The following is a 20,598-nucleotide window of genomic DNA, read 5'->3' as shown; positions in this document are numbered from 1 at the left end:
CCCAGATGTGTTCTATCCTCCCTGTTCCCGTTGCTATTATCTTCATCCTGGTGCAGATTATTTCAACAGGATTAGCCTGTCTCTGTGCTGTCCACACCCTCTAAATTCTATTGATTCCGTACATCACCCCCAAATCTCCCCTGAATCTTTGCATTGCTCATGTGATCCCCTAATCAGAACTAGCTGTGGCCTCATCATCACTACCCTCCACAAAATATCTACTAAATACCTCCTGTGGATGCTTGAACACATGGAAACCAAATTTACTCCAGAAGTTTCTGATACCATTGTGGACAACGTAGAAAATCACAAGGTAATGCAAGGTATCGAATTAATGGGACAAATCTGGGCATGGTGGCACATGCTTGTAATCCCAGCATTTGGGAGGCTGACAAAGGAGGATTGAGGTTCGCGGACAGCCTCAGCTACTTAGTGATGAGCAGCGAGGCAAGGGAGGAAGGGAGTCTATAGAGCGGGCAGCATAAGCAAACATCAGAGGTCCTCATCACATTTTCAGGAAAGCTGGGGAGATCAGGCTGGTAAAGATGGAGGAGAGGGTAGGAACCATCAGAGAGGAAGGAACGTACCCAGTGTGTTTGAGGAAGAGTGATAAATATCCCCGTTAGTCTATACCATGGTTTGTAAAAGAGTGCCAGAAGATGTAGTAGGAATCTGCTTGGGAAACCAGTGGTCATGGGGAGCTGCTAAAGGCTTTGGAACAGCTAAGGGGGGGGCAACGAAGTGGTGTTTTAGGGCTCTGAGGACAAGCTCCACCCAGCCTTTGCATGCTAACGTAGTGACAGGCACATCAGAAGTACTAAATCCTGCTCATGGATTGACTGCCAGGGCACTCATCAACGAGGAATGTGTTCTTTAAAAGAAGAGCTAAGGTGAAACCAAGGGTCATCAGGAGTAAAAGAGAAGACCGCACAGGAAGTGCTACTGCCGCATTCTGTATTTATACCCAAGACTGTTCTGCGGGCAGGATAACATGAGAGCACAAGCTTGCGGGCGGGAGTATGCAGCCATAATAATACTAATAGTATTCAGACATCTAAAATAAAAACAGAGCCAGGCATGGTGGCACATGCTTGTAATCCCAGTACTTGGGAGGCTGAGACAAGAGGATCATGCAGGTTCGAAGCCAGCTTCAGCTACTTAGTAAGGCTCTCAGCAATTTAGTAAGACCCTGTTTCCAAATAATATATAAAATAGGTCTGGGAGTATAGCCTGGAGGTAGAAAGCCCCTGGGTTCCACCCTCAGTACCACTAAAAAAAAAAAAAAAAAAAAAAATTAAAGACTAAAAAATAGGGCTGGGAGTGTAGCTCAGAGGTAGAATGTCCCTAGGTTCCATTCCTGGTACTGAAAAAAAAATTATATATATATATATATATATATATATCGGCATGCTAGCTAGCACACACATTAGGAAATAGCTGGTACACTGAGACCCTTAGGGAGTGCCTACTGTCCTGATTACCCACACTCCTCTCCTACAAGCTCCTATGTCCCCTTCCCCCAGAAACTAAAAGCTCAGAAAGGGACTTCGAGGGCCCTTCTCCAATGTTACAGTCTGTGCCTTTTCTTTTTTTATACTTTATTGTTGCATTGTATTTATACACTGCAGGGAGATTCAAAGTGAGACATTCATACGTGCACACATCACCCAGTGTGTTTCCCTCCTCATCCTGCGCCATCCCCGTCCTCCCTCCCGGAGCATGTCAGTGAGAGTAGTAGTGATTTACACTGGAGACTGTGGGGCCTGTGGTTGAACAGACTGATCACACCAAATAAATCAACAAGGGAAATATGATTTCCAGAAACTTCCTGTTCTAACAGGTCAGAGAAAGCTGTTAAGAATGTCAGGCTCCTTAGTCCACAGTCCACATAAAACACTAAGCAAAATCCCGAGCTTCTGCAGAGGGAAGCTGTTCCTTCAGTGGTGACGTTTAGAGTGAACCGTTACATCTCCATCCAGCAGAAAAACTCAAATTCTTTTCTTCTCTCCTTAAGTTTAACGGATCCCATCCCAGATGCTATGCTTATTTGCCTCAAGCTTCCAAAACAAAAGGAAACCAACCACCATCTGTTACAGCCCGCTGCCCTGTGAGGAGGTCGGCTGCCTTCCCTATTGTCTCCATATTTCAAAAGTTAACCATACAGAAAGAGGTTTATTTAGTAGAAACTCCTGAGCTGCTTCTGGTTGGAAATGAAAGATCAGAAAACAAGACTCAGTTTAGATTGCCATAATGCAAGACTAAGAATGTAGCCAGGAAGTTAAAAAAAATAACAAAAACCTAAAAAAAAATAAGGAAGCCTTAATATGGGGGCAATGCAGAAAATAAGGAATTTTTAAAAACTGACTGGTAGCCGGGCGTGGTGGCGCACGCTTGTCATCCTCGCACTTGGGAGGCTGAGACGGGAGGATCGCGCAGGTTTGAAGCCAGCCTTGCTGGCTTAAGAGACCCTGTTTCCAAATATAAAAAAATATAAAATAGGTCTGGGAGTGTAGCCCTGAGGTAGAAGGGCTTCCAGGAACCCCAGTACCACCAAAAAAAATAAATAAAAATAAAAATTTAAAAAACTGACTGGTAAATCCAACAGTAGCTTATACCGAGAAAAAATACGCAGGTGGACAAATAATTATACAAATATTCTTCTTTGTTGTTTCAATAGGTCAGTATGGAAATTGCTCAGTAGTTCATCTGAGCATTTCAGAGGACCTGCAAAGGCACTGAAGAAAATGCCGCATTTATTTTTTCCTATTTATTTATTTATATTCATTTATTTACTGTCGGCACTGGGGATTGAACCCACGGGCAATCTACCTCCGAGCTACACCCCCAGCCCTATTTTTATTATTTATTGTGAAACAGAGTCTCACTAAGTTGCAGAGGGCTTTATGAAGTAGCTGAGGATGGCCTCAAACCTGCTATCCTCCTGTTTCGGCCTCCCAAGAAATAGGATTACAAGCATGTGCCACCACACCTAGCTTTTCCTGCTTTCTTAGATAGGAGATAATATATATACATAGAGAAATATCTAGAAGGATGCTCATCAAAATACTAACAGTATTTGTCTCTGGGTGACAGAATTTGGAGCTGTTTTTCTTTCTTCTTTATATTTCTCTGTATTTCTTGAATTGTTTATAATGATCATTTATCATTTTTATAGTCAGAATAAAAGCTCTAAAGCCTTTTCATTTTCCCAACTGTCTCCAACATGATTGAATGTGAAATATAATATATGGGGAAACACATATAATAATGTGGGACAAATCGTGGTTGTATTTGCTTCATGACAATATATGTATCACACATTTTATATCATAATAGCAAAGAGACAGATCTCGTGAAATGACATACTACTCTCCAATCAGATTACATCCACCACACAGTCATCATTACCCCCACAGTGGGCCCATCCCAGTGAGTGGGAGAGCCAATCGAGAGATTCATCCAAGGGCTGGATCAAGTCAGAGGCTGGGCTCCAGCCAATCCTAGTAGACCTTCACTTTGACATTGCCATTCTAGCACCTAAAACAGAGCTAATGACTACTAATTTTGCATTAACTATATATAGAATAAGTCTGTATATTGATTTTTTTTTTTTTTTTTGGTGGTACTGGGGTTCCTGGAAGCCCTTCTACCTCCGGGCTACACTCCCAGACCTATTTTTACATTTTTATTTGGAAACAGGGTCTCCTAAGCCGGCGCACGCGGCTGGCTTCGAACCTGCGCGATCCTCCTGTCTCTGCCTCCCGAGCGCGGGGATTACCAGCGTGCGCCACCACGCCCGGCCTATATTGATTTTATATAGAGTAAGTCTGCTATTGTTCAGACCTTCGATGATCTCTACAGGTCCATTAAAAGATTTTATCCCCAGAGTGATGATACTGAGAGGTAGTGGAGCCTTTAAGAGATGGAGCCTAGTGGCTCGTTGGGAGCATGCACTTAAAGTGTATTTGGGGGCCCTGGTCCCTTCCCTCTCTGCTCCCTGTTGAGGAGCTAAGCGATTTTGTTCTACCACGTACTCCAGATGTGAGTGCTGACTTACCACGGGCCTGACAGCAACAGAGCCAGCTGAGCGTGGACTGGGACCTCCACAACCGTGAGCCATAACAAACCTTTTCTTAGCCAAGCCTAGTGGTGCATGCTTATAATCCCATTACTTGGGGAGCTGAGACAGGAGGATCACAGGTTCGAAGCCAGCGTTGACACATTAGCAAGGACCTCCACCAATTACTGAGACCCTATTTCCAAATAAGAAATAAAATCAGGCTAGGGGTTTAGCTCAGAGGTAAAATGACAATGTGTCCTTTCATTAGGTGATGATGATATAAAAAGAAATCCTGATGCAGCATAGGTTTAAAAAAGAGAGTTTGTGACACCGAGGAGGAGAAAACCCAGGTAGCTTCCCAGAATCTCGGATTTCAGAAGTTTTCAGGTGGAGATGAGGAGAGGGGACAGGAGGTGGGACAAGGTCCCAATGGAGCCAGAGGAAGCACACTTAGAAACAAGTTTAACTGGGAGACTTAACAAAGTTCTCTGGTTTCAGTTCAGGCGTTGCAAACTGGCAGTCCTGGAACTGAATTTTGGCCCATAGAAATATGTTGTTTGGTCTGCACTCATTTCTTTAAAATTCTTTCAGAACTTTGCATTTGAATGTCATGCGCTGGGAATAATACTGGCTGCAGCAGGTACTTCTTTAAATGCTTTGCATATTTGAATCCATTAATCTGCTAGAGAACATTTGTTGAGTGCTTGCAATATGCTCAGCACTATTTCAAGTACTTTCTGTATATTAACCCCCAAAATGCTTCAACAAGCCTACCTCCACATTACCTGTGGGAAAACAGAAGCAGAAAGAATTGAGTGATTTGCCTGACTGAGGTCATGCAGTGAGGATGTGGCAAAGCCAGGATTTCCACGTGAGCCGTCCAGCCCTGAGTCTGGCCAGGTAGCCACACTGCCGTGGTTCTCCCCCAGTGCTGTTTCGCACTCATCCAATGCAATGCCACACTTGGGTATTTCCTGCTGGGTCCTTGGTGCTGAGGGGTGTGGATCATTGACCTGAGAATAAGGTGACCATCTTCTGTTAGGTTTTAGGCAGCCTCCTTTGCATGAGCAGGTAAGAGGTCCTTCTACCGCCCCAGGAGCAGAACTCAGTATATCCTTGCCTAGGGATCATAGCAATAGAGCCGTCACCTCTGTTCATGACCTCTGACACGTCACAGTGCTCAGAGTCACCATCCTACTGGACCCTTAAAAAGCATGAAGCATTGTGCACACAACAAGTGAAAACATACATGGGGTTTTGTGAAAATTAAAAGCATTTGCCGGACGTGGTGGCGCACGCTTGTAATCCCAGTACTTGGGAGGCTGAGACAGGAGGATCGCTCAAAGCCAGCCTCAGCTACTTAGTGAGGCTCTCAGCAACTTAGTGAGACCCTGTTTCCAAATAAAATAGAAATAGGTCTGGGAGTGTAGCACGGAGATAGAAAGCTCCTGGGTTCCATCTCCAGTACTACCAAAAAAAAAAAAAAAAAAAAAAATTTAAAGCTTTTGAGTCAGCTATGATGGCCCACGCCTATAATCCCAGTACTTGGGAGGCTAAGACAGGAGGATCGCAGGTTTAAGGCTAGTCTTAGCCACTTGGCAAAGACCCTGTTTCAAAGTAAAAAAGAAAGATAAAATTAAAAAGGGCTGGGGGTATAGCTCAGAGATAGAGCACCTCTGGGTTCAATCTCTAGTACCACACACAAAATAAATGATAGGTAGATAGATAAATTTAAATGCTTTTGTGCATCAAAAGAGTATAAAATGAGTGAAAAAATAACTCACAGAATAGAAAAAAATATTTGTACAGTCTGTTATCTGGTAAGGAATTAATGTAAAGAATACATAAATAATTTCTGTAACTCGACAACATAAAAATGGCCACAGAAAATAAAAATAAGCTAAGAACTTGAATAGACATTTCTCCAGTGGAAATATACAAATGGCCTATAAGCACGTGAAAAGATGCTGAGCATCACAAGTCACTGGGGACATCCCATCAGAACCACATGAGATGTCCAAAAGAATTGAAAGCAGGAACTCAGACAGATACCTGGATGCCAGCATTCATAGGAGCTTAATTCATAATTGCCCAAAGGAAGAAACAACTCGAATGTCTATTGACAGATGAATAGAAAGCAAAATGTGATATATACATACAATCAAGTATTATTCAGGCTTAAAAAGCCATGAAATTCTTTTTGTGCTCATTGGAATAAATCAGACACAAAAGGAAGAATATTGTATGGTTCCACTTATGTGAGAAAGCTAGAATGGTCAAAACCATAGAGATAAGGAAATGAAATAGAGGTTACCAGTGGCTAAGGGAAAGGGTAACAAATGGAAAATTACCTTTCAGTGGGTACAGAGTTTCTGTCTGGGATTATAAAAATGTTCTTTAAATGATTAATGACAGCTGTGCAACACTGTGAATGTATTTAATGCCACTGAATTATACACTTAAAAATTATTAGAATGGGCCGGGTGTGGTGGCGCACGCTTGTAATCCCAGCGCTTGGGAGGCTGAGACAGGAGGATCGCACAGATTCAAAGCCAGCCTCAGCTACTTAGTGAGGCTCTCAGCAACTTAGTGAGACCCTGTTTCCAAATAAAATATAAAATAGGTCTGGGAGTATAGCCTGGAGGTAGAAAAGTCCTTGGGTTCCACCCCCAGTACCACCAAAAAAAAATTATTAGAATGATAGCTTTCATATTATATAATATATATATAATATAAAAAGTGAATCTTTAAGATGTAATAAAGTTAGACAAAAAACTAGACCCTTGACCACTCAAAATCAAATAGTAAAGTTAGAAAAGGACTAGGGAAATAAGAAGTAAAGAATCAAGTTAGCCAAAGGACAGAGAAAAAAATTAGAAAATGCCAGAAAAAAATCTTTAGAGGACATGATGCACAAAACCTTTTTTAAAAGAGAAAAATAAAAATAAATAGAGAAAAATACCCTCAAATTTTTATAAAAAAACTAAATGTAATAATGTGTATCAATTAGATATATGTTCACAATGACATTTGCCAAGATGATAAATATTCAAAATCTCAGATACTAGACAGTAAAGTTTAAGTGTCTTTATTTCATGTGAGTCTGAGTGAAGAATAGAGCCCCCCTAAATTTCAATTACAACAAAAGCCTACTGGAATAATTAAGATGTCCTTGGGAGCTTTCAATCCTTTCTAATAGAATGACACACACGTTTTAGTATATATATGTCTACCATTAAGCTATTCATTAGAGACTGGCATATTTTAAACAAAATTAGCTGCAATTTCCACACTTATAAAGCAAGGTCAGGGAGTTATAAATTGCTCTGCAGTTCTCTGGCTCTTTAGTCAAAGCATTTTGGATTCTCCCAAACCTTTAACTTGGTCCATGTTAAAGTTTAATGAGGGACATATGAGTCATACACAGTAGGAATACAAGTGTTTTGAAGAGGAAAATCAATTCATTCCCAGGATGTGCCATCTAGTTGTTGACTGACCTTGGACAAGTCATTCGACCTGAGTACCCATTTCCTTTGTGAAATAAAGATTGGACAAAATGACCTCTGAAGTCTCTTTAACACACTACACGTCACATCTCATTCTGTCTTTTCTTCCAGTGCTAGCTCTTTGCTCCTCTTAACCAAAAATATCAGTGTTCAAGTGGAAAGAAGTGGTGTCATAAATTTCCTGAAACTATGACTTTCATTCAGTCCCTCCAAACTTACTGTCTTTTTATGTCCCAGCTGCCCACACCCTGGGATGATTAGAGAAACTCCCATCCTTCCCTTTTGCTTTTGTGTACACATCTTCGGTTCATAAAGGATTTAAGATTGTCTAATTCCACTTGTAAAATTTTCCAAAATTCTCTTGCACATATACTGTGCATAATCTTATTTTAAGACAAAATTATTTAAAGATAAGAAAAAGAAGAATCCATGCTTAACAATGTTTACTTGGCTTTTTTCCCCTGCATTAAAACAGGAGAGTCACACATGCATGGAGAAGGAGGCTGAAGACCGGCAGAATGGTTACAGGCCGCTGCCCCGCTCTCCTGGCCTGTGGCTGATCGCCAGAACGCATTCCAGAGCTGTTCTTGCTCCCATGTATCTCATTTGAGAATGATTTTATTTCTGTTTCAAGTCATCCCATTTGGGGAAACGTCGATCCCATCAACAACAGCTTGAGAACAGAATGGAAAGGAGGAGAAAATTAAAATAATCTTTCCTCAGTCTAAGTCCAAAGAGGAAACTCTCGTCTCTCAGCATGCAGTTATTCTATGCAGGAAAGATGCCATTCTGTTCTTTATTAAGTAACCAAACAGCGCAATGGCATTAATTTGTCTATAGTCAGGAACGCAACATCACAACTCCATTGTTGATATCTTTGCATTGGCACACCACAGATCCTGGCAGGGTTGTCAGAAAAATCGACATGTCTCCTAAGACACCTGTCATGTGTATCTGGAATCTTCTCAATGTAGATGGAATTTGTGTTTTGCAGAATTTTCAAAATGGGATGACTCCAGATTTTCCATATACCAACATCTATATTTGATATGAAATGTCTTAAATTGATTTTCTCATAATATTCTAAATAATAAAAACAGCAGAACCAGATCAATGGAAAGCAATATATGAACCAACCAATTAAGACCTGAGCCAAAGTGGGCCCCAAGAGCCAAAGGAGAAGCCAGTCATGTGATCACTCACATATTCATCAAATGCAGATTGAGTGGCTCCCAGCAACTGTCCTAGGCCCCCGCAGGGATCTGAAAAGCCCGCGGTGGGAAAGTGCTGCTGGCGAGACCTGAAGACAGCCTCTGTTCCCACTGAGGAGACCATTACAAGGTTCTGGGAACCTGAGGAATAGAGGGGAGGCCACGGCTTCTTTAAGCACCTTAGAAGAGCAGGCTTCATAAGACCTTCACCCCAAAGACAATGGAGGACACCGATTCCTCCCAATGACAGCAGCCTGGGTGAGCGGCTGGAGGGAGCGTGAGGGAGCGTGAGCCTCCCCAGGGCAGATGGGACCTCTGGGTGTGGAGCCGGCTCAGCTGTGAGCCCCATCTGCCGTAGATTTCCAGGAGCTGGGAGGCATGATACCTCAGAGAAGCCATTACTGAAACAGAGAGGCCTATAAAAACAAGAAGGAAGTCTTACAAATGAAAATCATCTTCCCTCAGCCTAAGTCAGGAAATGGTAATGTAAATCTCAAGGGTAGGAAGAAGGAGAAGTGTAAACAAACCCAGAACTAGAAGAAAGGGGGGCAAGGCTTTTAGACAAGCGGAAGAGAAGGAAGAAGTAACAAAGTGAGCCCACCTGCCAGAAAATTCTATTTTGAGCTGCAGGAAGAAATATATACATCAGGGGAAAGAATGGCCCACATTGCTGGTGAGTGACCAAGAGAAAAAATTACCTGGGAAGCCAACAACAGGAGGTGGACTCTCAAGCAAAGTCTTGATATGATTGAGCTCACAGGCTCACTTACCCCTCAGAGTCAACTTGGGCTGAAGCCACCTCTTCATGTGACAATGTGCAATTGCTCTTTTGGGGTAAAAAATGTGCCCAGAATTTCATCTCCAGCCAGAACAGACAGATGTTTCATAGACACTGGCAGAAGAAAGGATTTCAACAGGAAGCAAGAAGTGACCCCAAATCCAACTCCTAGAACCTGTGAGCACAGAAGTCTTGCTCTCAAGAGAGGGAGATTAAAAGAGGTTGGGAGTGAAGGACTCACCAGCTGGCTGTCTGGAGTGGGCCAGCACAGAGACACCAGAAGCACCAGGCCCGGAGCTTCTGACTGTGGAGCAGAAGAAACACTGGAAGGGAGCCGGGCATGGTGGCACACACCTGTGATCTCAGAATTGGGGAGGCTGAGACAGGAGGATTACATGTTCAAAGCCAGCCTCAGCAACTTAGTACAATCCTGTTTCAAAATAAAAATAAAAAGGAAAGCCGGACATGGTGGTGGACACTTGTAATTCCAGTATTTGGGAGGCTGAGACAGGAGGATCACAGGTTCAAAGCCAGTCTTGGCAATGTAGCAAGGCTCTCAGAAATGTAGTGAGACCCTTTTTCCAAATAAAGAAATTTAAAAAAAAATTAGACTGGAGGTATAGCTTGGAGTTAGAATGCCTCTAGGTTCAATCCCCAGTGCATACAAATAAAAAATAAATTAAAATGGCTGGAGGTGTAGAGGTATAGCTTAGAGGCAGAATGCCCCTGAATTCAAACCCCAGTAATAGAAAGGAAAAAAAGGAAGGGAAGGAGGGAGAGAGAGGAGGAGGAAAGGAGGGAGGGAGGGAGGGAGGGAGGGAGAGAGAGGTAGAGAGGGAGGGAGGGAGGGAAGGAGGGAGGGAGGAAGGAAGGTTAAAAGCATGACTCAGACAAGTAAAAAATGAATTATTATCAAAGGTGTTATTCAGTTCATTAGTTAGGGAGAGCTAACAAAACAATGAGGCTCAAAGAGTGTTTTGAAGCTTAAGGTCTGCTTACGCATTTGGAACAATGCTAGGAGGAGATTGCTAGGTTACATACAAAACCGGTTAAAGAATACAGAGCAACAGACCCCAGCCTTAGGGTTATCTTTTCTACTAAACAAAAATTATTTGAAAATTATACAGGTTAACATGTAACTTCGCTAAGTCTGGGAACGTTCATTAATGATAATGAGTGGGTCATTAAGTATTCCTTGGACAGGCCTGCCGAACCATGGCCCCAAATAATTTTGAGGAGTACTGGGGACCATACTGGGCCTTTTACATGCTAAACACACAATCCCACTGAGCTACACTCCCAGCCCTCCTCATGAAATTAAAAAGACACCCTGCCCACATTTTTGTCCTTTTTTAACCCAGCAGCATTAGACCTCTGAGCTGCACCCTACCCCTATTTTATTTTTTATCTTAAAACAGAGTCTCACCAGGCACAGTGGCACAGGCCTGTAATCGCAGTATTTGGGAGGCAGAAACAGGAGGATCATGAGTTGAGGACAGCGTCAGCTAGTAGTGAGGCTCTCGTCAACCTAGCAAGACCGTTTCAAAATAAAAATTAAAAATATGGCTGGGCAGCCAGACGTGGTGGCACATGCTTGTAATCCCAATACTTGGGAGGCTGAGACAGGAAGACTGCAGGTTCAAGGCCAGCCTCAACTACTGAGACAGGAAGACTACAGGTTCAAGGCCAGCCTCAACTACTTAACGAGGCCCTCCAAAACTTAGTGAGACCCTGTTTCAAAATAGAGAATAGAACATAGGGCTGGGGGGATAGCTTAGAAGTAGAATGTCCTCTGGGTTCAATCCCTAGTACCACAGAATAAATAAAAAATTGTGTTTTTTAAACTCCTCAATTCTTAATTTTCTAATCGAGTTGAGTAAATGTCTTTCATGACAAAAACTGGAGGAACACTTCTGATAATTTTTTGAAAACTGGACCATCTGTCGACACTATTGACATTGGCTTTGACCTATTAGCATGAGGAATGGCGTGTGAGGGAAGAGAAGAAATTCCCAATTAGAAAGTTCACGCAGATGGCAATGGGAAGGCTAGCCCTCGCCGGCCCCAGCCATCTGCTGGCCTGGCAGACCTGGCGAGCGCGTCACACTGAGGTCTGTGTTCACCTCTCTCTGAGTCAAATGAACCGCCTGAGTGGGGAGGGAACCCCCAATTTACAATCCAAACGCATTTCCTGCAGAAATAGCAGGCTCTTGGGTGGGTGGGGCACTCTGAATGGAGCACAAAAAAATAACTTCAAGGTGCCTTCGGCAAGTGGCTGGAACGGTTGGTGTAGCCCTTGGGGTAAAGACTATCCAAGAACAGGCAGTTGGTACACCCAGGGAGGGGCCCAGCTTCTTACAATGGGTGCTCGTGGAAACCAAAACAGTTCCCTTCTTTTTTTTTTTTTTTTTTTTGTGGTACTGGGGTTCCTGGAAGCCATTCTACCTCCAGGCTACACTCCCAGACCTATTTTATATTTTTGAAACAGGGTCTCTTACGCCAGCACGGCTGGCTTCGAACCTGTCCGCCTCCCAAGCGCGGGGATTACAAGCGTGCGCCACCACACCCAGCCAACATTTCCCTTCTTTATTCTTGGTTTTCATACACTCTCTTTGCACTATCTGCTAGGAAAGCTCAAATGTCTTCTTGTGTGGAAGACATTCTCACACAAATGCAGAGTCGTACCTTGGGAACAGCACTGAGCCAAGCATGAATGTAAGTGGCCGGGCATAGAAACAAAGGGAACGAAACCAGGTTGCAGGTCCAAAATGACTTTACCAAAGAGCTTACCTGGATATGAGTGTCAGCACGGATGTAGAGAAATCGGGTACCCTTACACATTGCTGGTGGGAATTTAAAATGGTGCAGGTGCTGTGGGAAATTGCCAAAGCCAACTGGCAAAAATACGGGTTCTGAAGAGAGGCGTGAGGATGAAGAATTTTTAATTCTAACATGGGGGAGCCGCCAGCCTACTATCTCTACTGGCCGACCCCTGTTCCCGGGTCAATATTTCCTACTGGTCGACGACTACGCCTGGGTCAGTATTCTTTATTGTGCCACTGCCGACGCTCGTTTCTGGGTCAATCTCTATTGCACCGACGCTGGGTTTTTCCAGAGGTATTTATACAGTCACAAGTCAATCAACAGCCACGTGCTATCACCACCGGAATACAATACAGACCAATACAAAACACATACATTACAGATAGGTTAATCAGTACCCTCGTGCCATCACCACCTGATCTTCTCCCCAAACCTTGTTGACTCTGGGCGAAGGACAGTCAGCTGAGTCAGAGACATTAATTTAGGAGAAAGCCTTAATGGCTCCCCACAGGAAATCAAGTTGGTGGTCTGTCTCTCGAGAAGTTAAACATAAAGCTGACGTAGTGGTATATTCCTACAATCCTAGTGCTTGGGAGGCTAAGACAGGAGGAGCATAGGTTCGAGGACACCCTCAGCAATGTAGCAAGGCCCTCAGAAATTTAGTGAGACCTTGTTTCAAACAGTAAAAATTAATTAATTAATTAATTTTAAAAAATAGAACTAGGATGTAGATTGGAGGTAGAATATTTCTGAGTTCAATCTCCAGTACCAAAAAAAATAAATTGAAAAAAATAAAAAGTTCAGCCGGGCATGGTGGTGCACGCTTATAATCCCAGTATTTGGGAGGCTGATGCAGAAGGATCCGGTTTTGCAGCTAGCCTCAGCTACTCAGTGAGGCCCTATGCAACTCAGGGAGACCCTGTTTCAAAATAAAGAATAAAAAATAGGGCTGTGGGTGTAGCTTGAAGGTAGAGTGCCCTGGGTTCAATCCCCAGTGCCGCAAAAAAAAATAATAAGTTGGACATAAAGTTAGCATATAAATAAGCAATTCCACTCCTAGGTATATACCCACTTGAAAGCAAGTACTCAAAACAAATAAATGCTCATAGCAGCGCTATTCACAATAGCCCAAAGATGGAAACAAATCCAAGATACATAACAAATGAGTGGATGTACAAATTGTGATACAAATATATTATTGAAGAGACTATTATTCAGCTATGAAGGAAGGAAATAATCCCAGGCATGGTAACTCATGCCTCCAATCCCAGTACTTGGGAAAGCTGAGACAGGAAGATCATAGGTATGTAGCCAGCCTCAGCAATTTAGCAAGGTCCTCAGCAACTTAATAAGATCCTCTTTCAAAATAAAAAATAAAATAGGACTGGAGGTGTATCTCAGAGGTAGAATGCCCCTGGGTTCAATCCCTAGGGAAAAAAAAAAGGAATTAAATACTGACTCATACCTACACCTAGATGAACCTAAAAAAAAAAAAAAAAAAAAAAAAAGCTAAGTAAAATAACCCAGACAGAAAGGGTCACATTTTATATGGTTTTATTTACATGAAATACCAAAAAAGCAAATCCATAGATGCAGAAAGCAGATTGTGTGGAGCTGCGAGGAGGCAGGAGTAGGAAGTAGCTGGTTGTTGGGCACAGGTTTTTACCCTGGGATGACTCGAATATCTCAGAACATGATAGAGACACATGCACAGCACTGTGACTGCACTAAATGCCATGGGATTGTACACGAAGAACGCCTAACTCTATGTGATGTGAACTTCACCTCAATAAAGAGAGATGAGGCAGAAACTATCAATAATAGCGCGGGTGTTGTTGTGGTGGTGGTACTGGGGATAGAACCCAGGGGCTCACTACCTTTGGGGAAGACTCCCAGATCTATTTTATATTTTTATTTGGAAACAGGGTCTCATTAATTTGCTGAGAGCCTTACTAAGTAGCTGAAGCTGGCTTCGAACCTATATGATCCTCCTATCTCAGCCTCCCAAGCACAGGGATTACAAGCGTACACCACCACGTCCAGCCTTAACATGGCTTTTAAACAGTAAAGCCCCAGGTTTTCACAATGGCCTTCAAAATGTGAGAGAAAAAAAAAAAACTATAGAAAGCCAAAGTTTGGACAGAAGAGGGAGCAAGAAACACAGAGATATATAGAATTTATTTTAAAAAATACTCAAAAATATATTGATTGTTTTGTATATTAGGATTATGTCTCCAATCATCTTCATAGATGAGGTATCATCTTTAGAAACAGGAGATACTTGGGAGGCTGAGACAGGAAGATGGAAGGTTTGCAGCCATCTACAATTTAGGGAAACCCTGGTTCAAATAAAAATAAAATAGGGCTGGGGCAAAACTCAGAAGTAGAATGCCCCTGGGTTCTATCCACAGTATTACAAAAGGTGTTGAACCTAGGGACCTTGCTAAGTAGCTGAGGCTGTCCTCAAACCTGTAATCCTCCTGTCGCAGCTTCCCAAATACTGGGACTACAAGCCTGCGCCACCATGCCTGGTGAGAATAACTAAGCCCTCAGCACTAACACAGAAATATTGAGGAATCAGGATTTTCAGCATGGAGGCCTCTTCCAAGATGCTTTTCCCAAGCTCTCAGGGCAGGGCTGGGACCAGCAGCAGCCTGGGGTTGGTGGGGACTGTGCTTTCTGAGACAGAGGCTCCAACTGTGTTCTCTGTGGCTTTTGTCTGTGTTTTGTTTGGTTTCTCTTGCATCATGTAGCTCAAATGCTTCCAGGCCTGCAGCAATTCAGTGTCTGCCACACCCTCCTCAGCTTTTCCTCAGAGCCAAGGGAAAGAATAAAAAATGGGTCTAGGGGTGTAGCTTAGAGGTAGAATGCCCCTGGGTTCAACCGCTAGTTCTGAAGAAAGGAAAGGAAGAGAGGAAGAAAGAAAGGAGAGAGAGAGAGAGAGAGAGAGAGAGAGAGAGAGAGAGAGAGAAAAGAAAGAAAGAAAGAAGAAAGAAAGAAAGAAAGAAAGAAAGAAAGAAAGAAAGAAAGAAAGAAAGAAAGAAAGAAAGAAAGAAGGAAGGAAGGAAAGAAGGAAGGGGGAAAAAAGCAGGTCCGAGGTAGATGCTCTGCAGATATCTCAGATATCTTACTCAACAGGTTAAAATGCAGGTGAGTTTCTATTTCAGCCAGAACCACTTCCTGCAGTGAGAGGGTTACCACAGACTGAATGCCAGAACTTCATACATCACCATGAATTTTTCTAAAAGGGGCCGCTTGTCTTCATTAAATTTTCAAACTTTTAGCTTCTAAAATGAACTTTTCATATTACATCTGGACTTAGGTCAATGTGTTAGCCACAAGGAGCAATTTATGAAGCAAAATGTCATGCCAGAGGACTCTCTCTCCTAACTAATTAATTTCATATAAACCTGGAAAGGTGTGAGCTCTGGGATTTGACTTCATGTTCAGACTGTGGCATCGCTATTATGTGTGTGGTCTTGGGTACTGAATTAACCTCCCTGGACCTCAGTTTATTCATCTACAAAATGAACATAGCAGTGAGCACCTGGCTCTTACCATCACTGTGAGGTAGAAAATAAAGACATTTGAGACACACATGAGTTCTAGCACATTCTACAAGCTCAGTCTATGTGAGCTACTGTTGTGCTCCTACCATGGAAAAGGACCTGTTCTCAGTCAAGAGTGGACCACTGGTAATATTTTTGGGCAACTGATCTTTAGGAACATCTCATGCTCTGGCCTGTTTTGTTGAATTCCTTTAAGCTCCAAGGGATTCATGAGTTGGAAGGACCTGACCTAGAGTCTTATCAGAAAACTCTCTGTGTCAGGCGTGGTGGTGCACGCTTATAATCCCAGCATTTAAGAGGCTGAGACAGGAGGATCACAGTTCGCAGCCAGCCTCAGCTACTTAGGCCCTTTGTAACTCAGTGAGACCCTGTTTCAAAATAAAGAATAAAAAATAAGGCAGGGAGTGTAGCTCAGAGGTGAATGCCCCTGGGTTCCATCCCCAGACCCGCAAAAAAATAAAGAAAGAAAAAACAAAAAATAGGGCTGGGGGTGTAGCTCAGAGTAGAATTCCCCTGGGTTCCATCCCCAGTACTTCAAATAAAAAATAAAGAAAAAAAGAAAGGAAGGAAGGGAGGGAGGGAGGAAAAGAAAAGAAAAGAAAACTCTCTGTCTGAATTTCTCTAACAACAGGAGTCTCATTCCTTCCCCAAGCTGTCATGTTTCTGGGTGCCATGAGACTGCAGACTCCTACTGGCTCTATCTTCTTCCAGTGGGTGTCTAGCAGAAGTCCCCACATACACTCTCTTCCCACTGGCTTGGTCCTTCAAACCTGTCAAGACACTATCATGTTTCTGGTATTGAGCACCATCAGATTACCTCTTCTTGGCTTCTGCTTAGGGACACTTGCCAGTCTGTGTTGGCAAAGGTAAAGGTGAGTCTTTTAATGTCTCTAATACATAACTGATAAGATACCAAACCACAGCTCATCACTTCTAATCTGTGACCTTCGCACCAGATGGTGCTTGGGGGACCTAGCAACCAGAATAACCCAGGAAACCAATGCAAACAACACAGACTCCAAGCCTCAGTAGATGCACACACAGCCCCTGGTTCTAGCACCTAAAGGTCTCCCAGACAGTGGGAAAACAATGGCCCCAGAAGACAGAGGAAATGAAAAATATTCCTACATGAAGAGAATTGGAAGGGACCCTCAAGTTCAGCCCATCATCTCTCCATGAAGAAATCCCCTCAAAAAACCCTGACAAATGGATGTCACTAGAGATGTCTGATTGAATACCTGCAGAGATGGTGAATGCATTGCCTTTTGGGCAGCTGACGTCATCATTAAACTCATACACAGATTGGAATTCTACTCAGCCACGAAGAAGAACAAAAATGTTGTTTGCAGGAAAATGGATGAAACTAGAGAATATTATGCTAAATGAGATCAGTCCGTTACCAAAAAATGAAGGGCCATATATTTTCCCTCATATGTAGAACCTAGGGAGAAATTGGGGTTAAAAAAAATAAAAAGACTCGCCGGGCGTGGTGGCGCACGCTTATAATCCCCGCGCTTGGGAGGCTGAGACAGGAGGATCGCACAGGTTTGAAGCCAGCCTCAGCTACTTAGTGAGACCCCGTTTCCAAATAAAATAGAAAATAGGTCTGGGAGTATAGCCCGGAGGTAGAAAGCCCCTGGGTTCCACCCCCAGTACCACCAAAAAAAAGGACTCCAGACAAAGGAGGAGAAATGCTAGTGGAGGGATAGATGAGGTCTAAGGGAGGGCACGGGTTAGGAGAGGGAGATCTGATGATGGAAACACTTCAGCCACTCATATGATGTTCCTATACAGAATTACCAATGCCAGTCTCAATAATGTGTGCACAGGAGAGGGAACCATTGGCGAAGTGTAAAAGAGAATGAGCAATACCCCCAGGGGTGTTACTACCTAGGCTTGAATGGGCAATAAAAGCAGTTAGCAATCTTAACTGCCTGGCTGGTGCCTGGCGGGAGCAATAAACTTCAGGCTGCAGATTCACCTTCCAGGGAAGGGACAGGTGAAGTCAGTACCCCTCCTCACGCTTCTCCTTCGCCTCAATCTGCCAGAGCACTCCACCAACCAAAGGCAATCGGAAGCTGGAGGGAAAGGAAGCCCATCAATGCAACTCATTTTTATTTTATTTTATTATTTATGTGCATTTTTTTTTTATACTGGGGGACTGAACCCAGGGGAATTCTACTCCTGAGCTATGCCCCCAGCACATTTTATTTTTTATTTTGCAACAGGGTGTCACTAAGTTGCTGAGCCGGGCCTTGAAACTGCAATCTTCCTGTCTTGGCCTCCCAAGTACTAGGAGTACAGGCAAGTGCCACTGAGCCGGGCCATCGATTAATGCAGTTTTAAGCTGGGTGTGGTGGCACACGCCTGTAATCCCAGCACTTGAGAGGCTGAGACAGGAGGATCACAATTTCCAGGATAGTCTCAGGAAGTAGTGAGACTCTCTCATCAACCTAGCAAGACTCTGTTTTAATATAAAACTAAAATAGCTGGGGGTGGAGCTCAGAGGTAAAATGTTCCTGGGTTTAATCCCCAGTACCATAAATAAATAAATAAATAAATGCAATTTATAAGAGCCAGGCATGGTGGAACATACTTACAATTCTTTTACTTGAGAGGCTGAGACAGGAGTTTCACAGGTTCATAGCCAGCCTCAACAATATAGCAAGATTCTCAAAAAAAAATACAATTTATACAAGTATCCCTGTGATACAAAAAAAAGGGCAGTGAGCAGACCCAAAAAAAAAAAAAAATAGAAAATATCCAGCACAGAGGACATCTCTTGTCTTTGCCCAGCCTGCATTTCTCCTATTCTGATGACAATACTCAATTTCCTTCTGAGAACCACTTCTCCACTATCCTGCCAAATCTTTTATTGGGTTGATTACATCTCTGACTTTGGGAGAAGCCACATGACTCAGGCCCGTCCAATCAGAGCATCACAAGCCTCTGATCACAGTGATTGGTCCAGAGATAAACATATAACCCCATTAGGGACAATGAGAAGCAAGCTCTGTACTTCTGCCAGAAGAGCCATGATAGCCTTTCCTCTGAATGGGAGAATATCAGCTTAGAGATGCTGGAAACCACACTGGCCCCCAAGGGAAGAAAGAGCCTGGAAAAAGAGAACATCAACTGAAGAAGGTAGCACCAGACAGGAGAAAGGCTAGAAAGACTGCTTGAGTTCCTGGATCTGACTGTGCCTTCAACCTGCAGTGTCTATCCTAGCTAAAACTGAAATGTCAAACATGTAGAATTCTGTATTATAAAAGACAAAAGTTGAAAGTAAATTCAGACTCTGGCTCTATCACCTGCTACCTGCAAAACATCTAACTATGATCTTCAAGAACTTTGACTTTAAAACAGGAACCATAACACCACGCCATCCTTACAGGCTTATTGTGAGCACTTAGCAAGATCACGTGGTTAAAAGTCCCCTGCAAACTGTAAGGCATTGTACAAATGTCACAGACTCTTCCTTGGGTCATTCCCACCTTCAGATGTACCACCATCAGGACACAGTGTTCCAGAGTCAGGGCACACAACATTCTAAAATTACTTCCAAGGCTGAGTAATGACATATTGAATAGCAGCTGTCAAGAGTGGTGGCAATCTCAACATTGCCAGATAGAAAAGGGAGAAAGAAAGAAATTGACAAAAATGGCTTTCTTTTAAAGAGACAGGCTGGAACTGGCATCTAAGAAAGAGAATAATGAGAAAAAAAAAAAGGTTGCTGAATTTAAAAATTATATCTGAAACAATGTCAGGGCAGAGAAAGATGAGAAACAGGCAAAACTAGAGAAAAGCAGCCCATGCCCTGGGCGTTTTGATTCACACTGAAGTAGTCACAGCTGGGGAGCAGGAGGCAAGATGGAAAGCCAGGCACAAGATGGAGTGCTTCCCCGAGGACAGAGAACTGTTGAAAGGAAAAGCTCATGTGTTGTGACCACAAAATATTGGGAAAGAACAAAGGCGAGGAAGCCTGTGAGAGGGGCGGGGAAGTCGGGCTCAGAGAAACAGGACGATATCAAAGATCTCACAGCTGACGCCGACCAGAGTGAGCAGAGACTCAGCAGTTCACCAAGTGGCCAAATCCCATGTGGAAATTTCGCAACTGGAATGGGAAAAATCCAAAGCACAGCTAGGAAAATGTCTTACTGCAGAAGCAAAAGAGAAAAACATGTGCAAAATGTTTCCATGTGTTCCTCAGTAGCTCTCGCCTCCCAGATAGGAAATCCAGGGCCGGATGAACTCGAGCTTTTTTTTTTTTTTTTTTTTGCCGCCCCCTTCCCATACTTGGTTTGAGATTGGCATTGGTGTTCTCATATAATCTCACTTAGCATAACATTCTCCAGGTCCTATTTTAATTTTATTGTTTTGAATCGGGGTCTCACTAAGTTGTTGAGGGCCTCGCTAAGTTGCTGAGTTTGTCCTTTAACCCGTGATCCACCTGTCTCAGCCTCCCAAATCAAGTACAATTATGTGCCACCATACCTGGCTGAGACCTTATTTCCAAATTTAAAAAATTGGGCCAAGTGAGGTGGCATACACTTGTAACCCCAGTACTTGGGAGGCTGAGACAGAGGTTCACAGGCCAGGACAGCTTTAGCAACCAACAAGTGAGACTGTTACCAACCCAGTGAAACCCTGT

This window comes from Muscardinus avellanarius, assembly GCF_963383645.1.
Source record: "Muscardinus avellanarius genome assembly, chromosome: 4".
NCBI classification, from domain to species: domain Eukaryota; kingdom Metazoa; phylum Chordata; class Mammalia; order Rodentia; family Gliridae; genus Muscardinus; species Muscardinus avellanarius.
The sequence above is the reverse complement of the archived record's forward strand: the minus strand, read 5'-3'. Positions refer to the sequence as shown.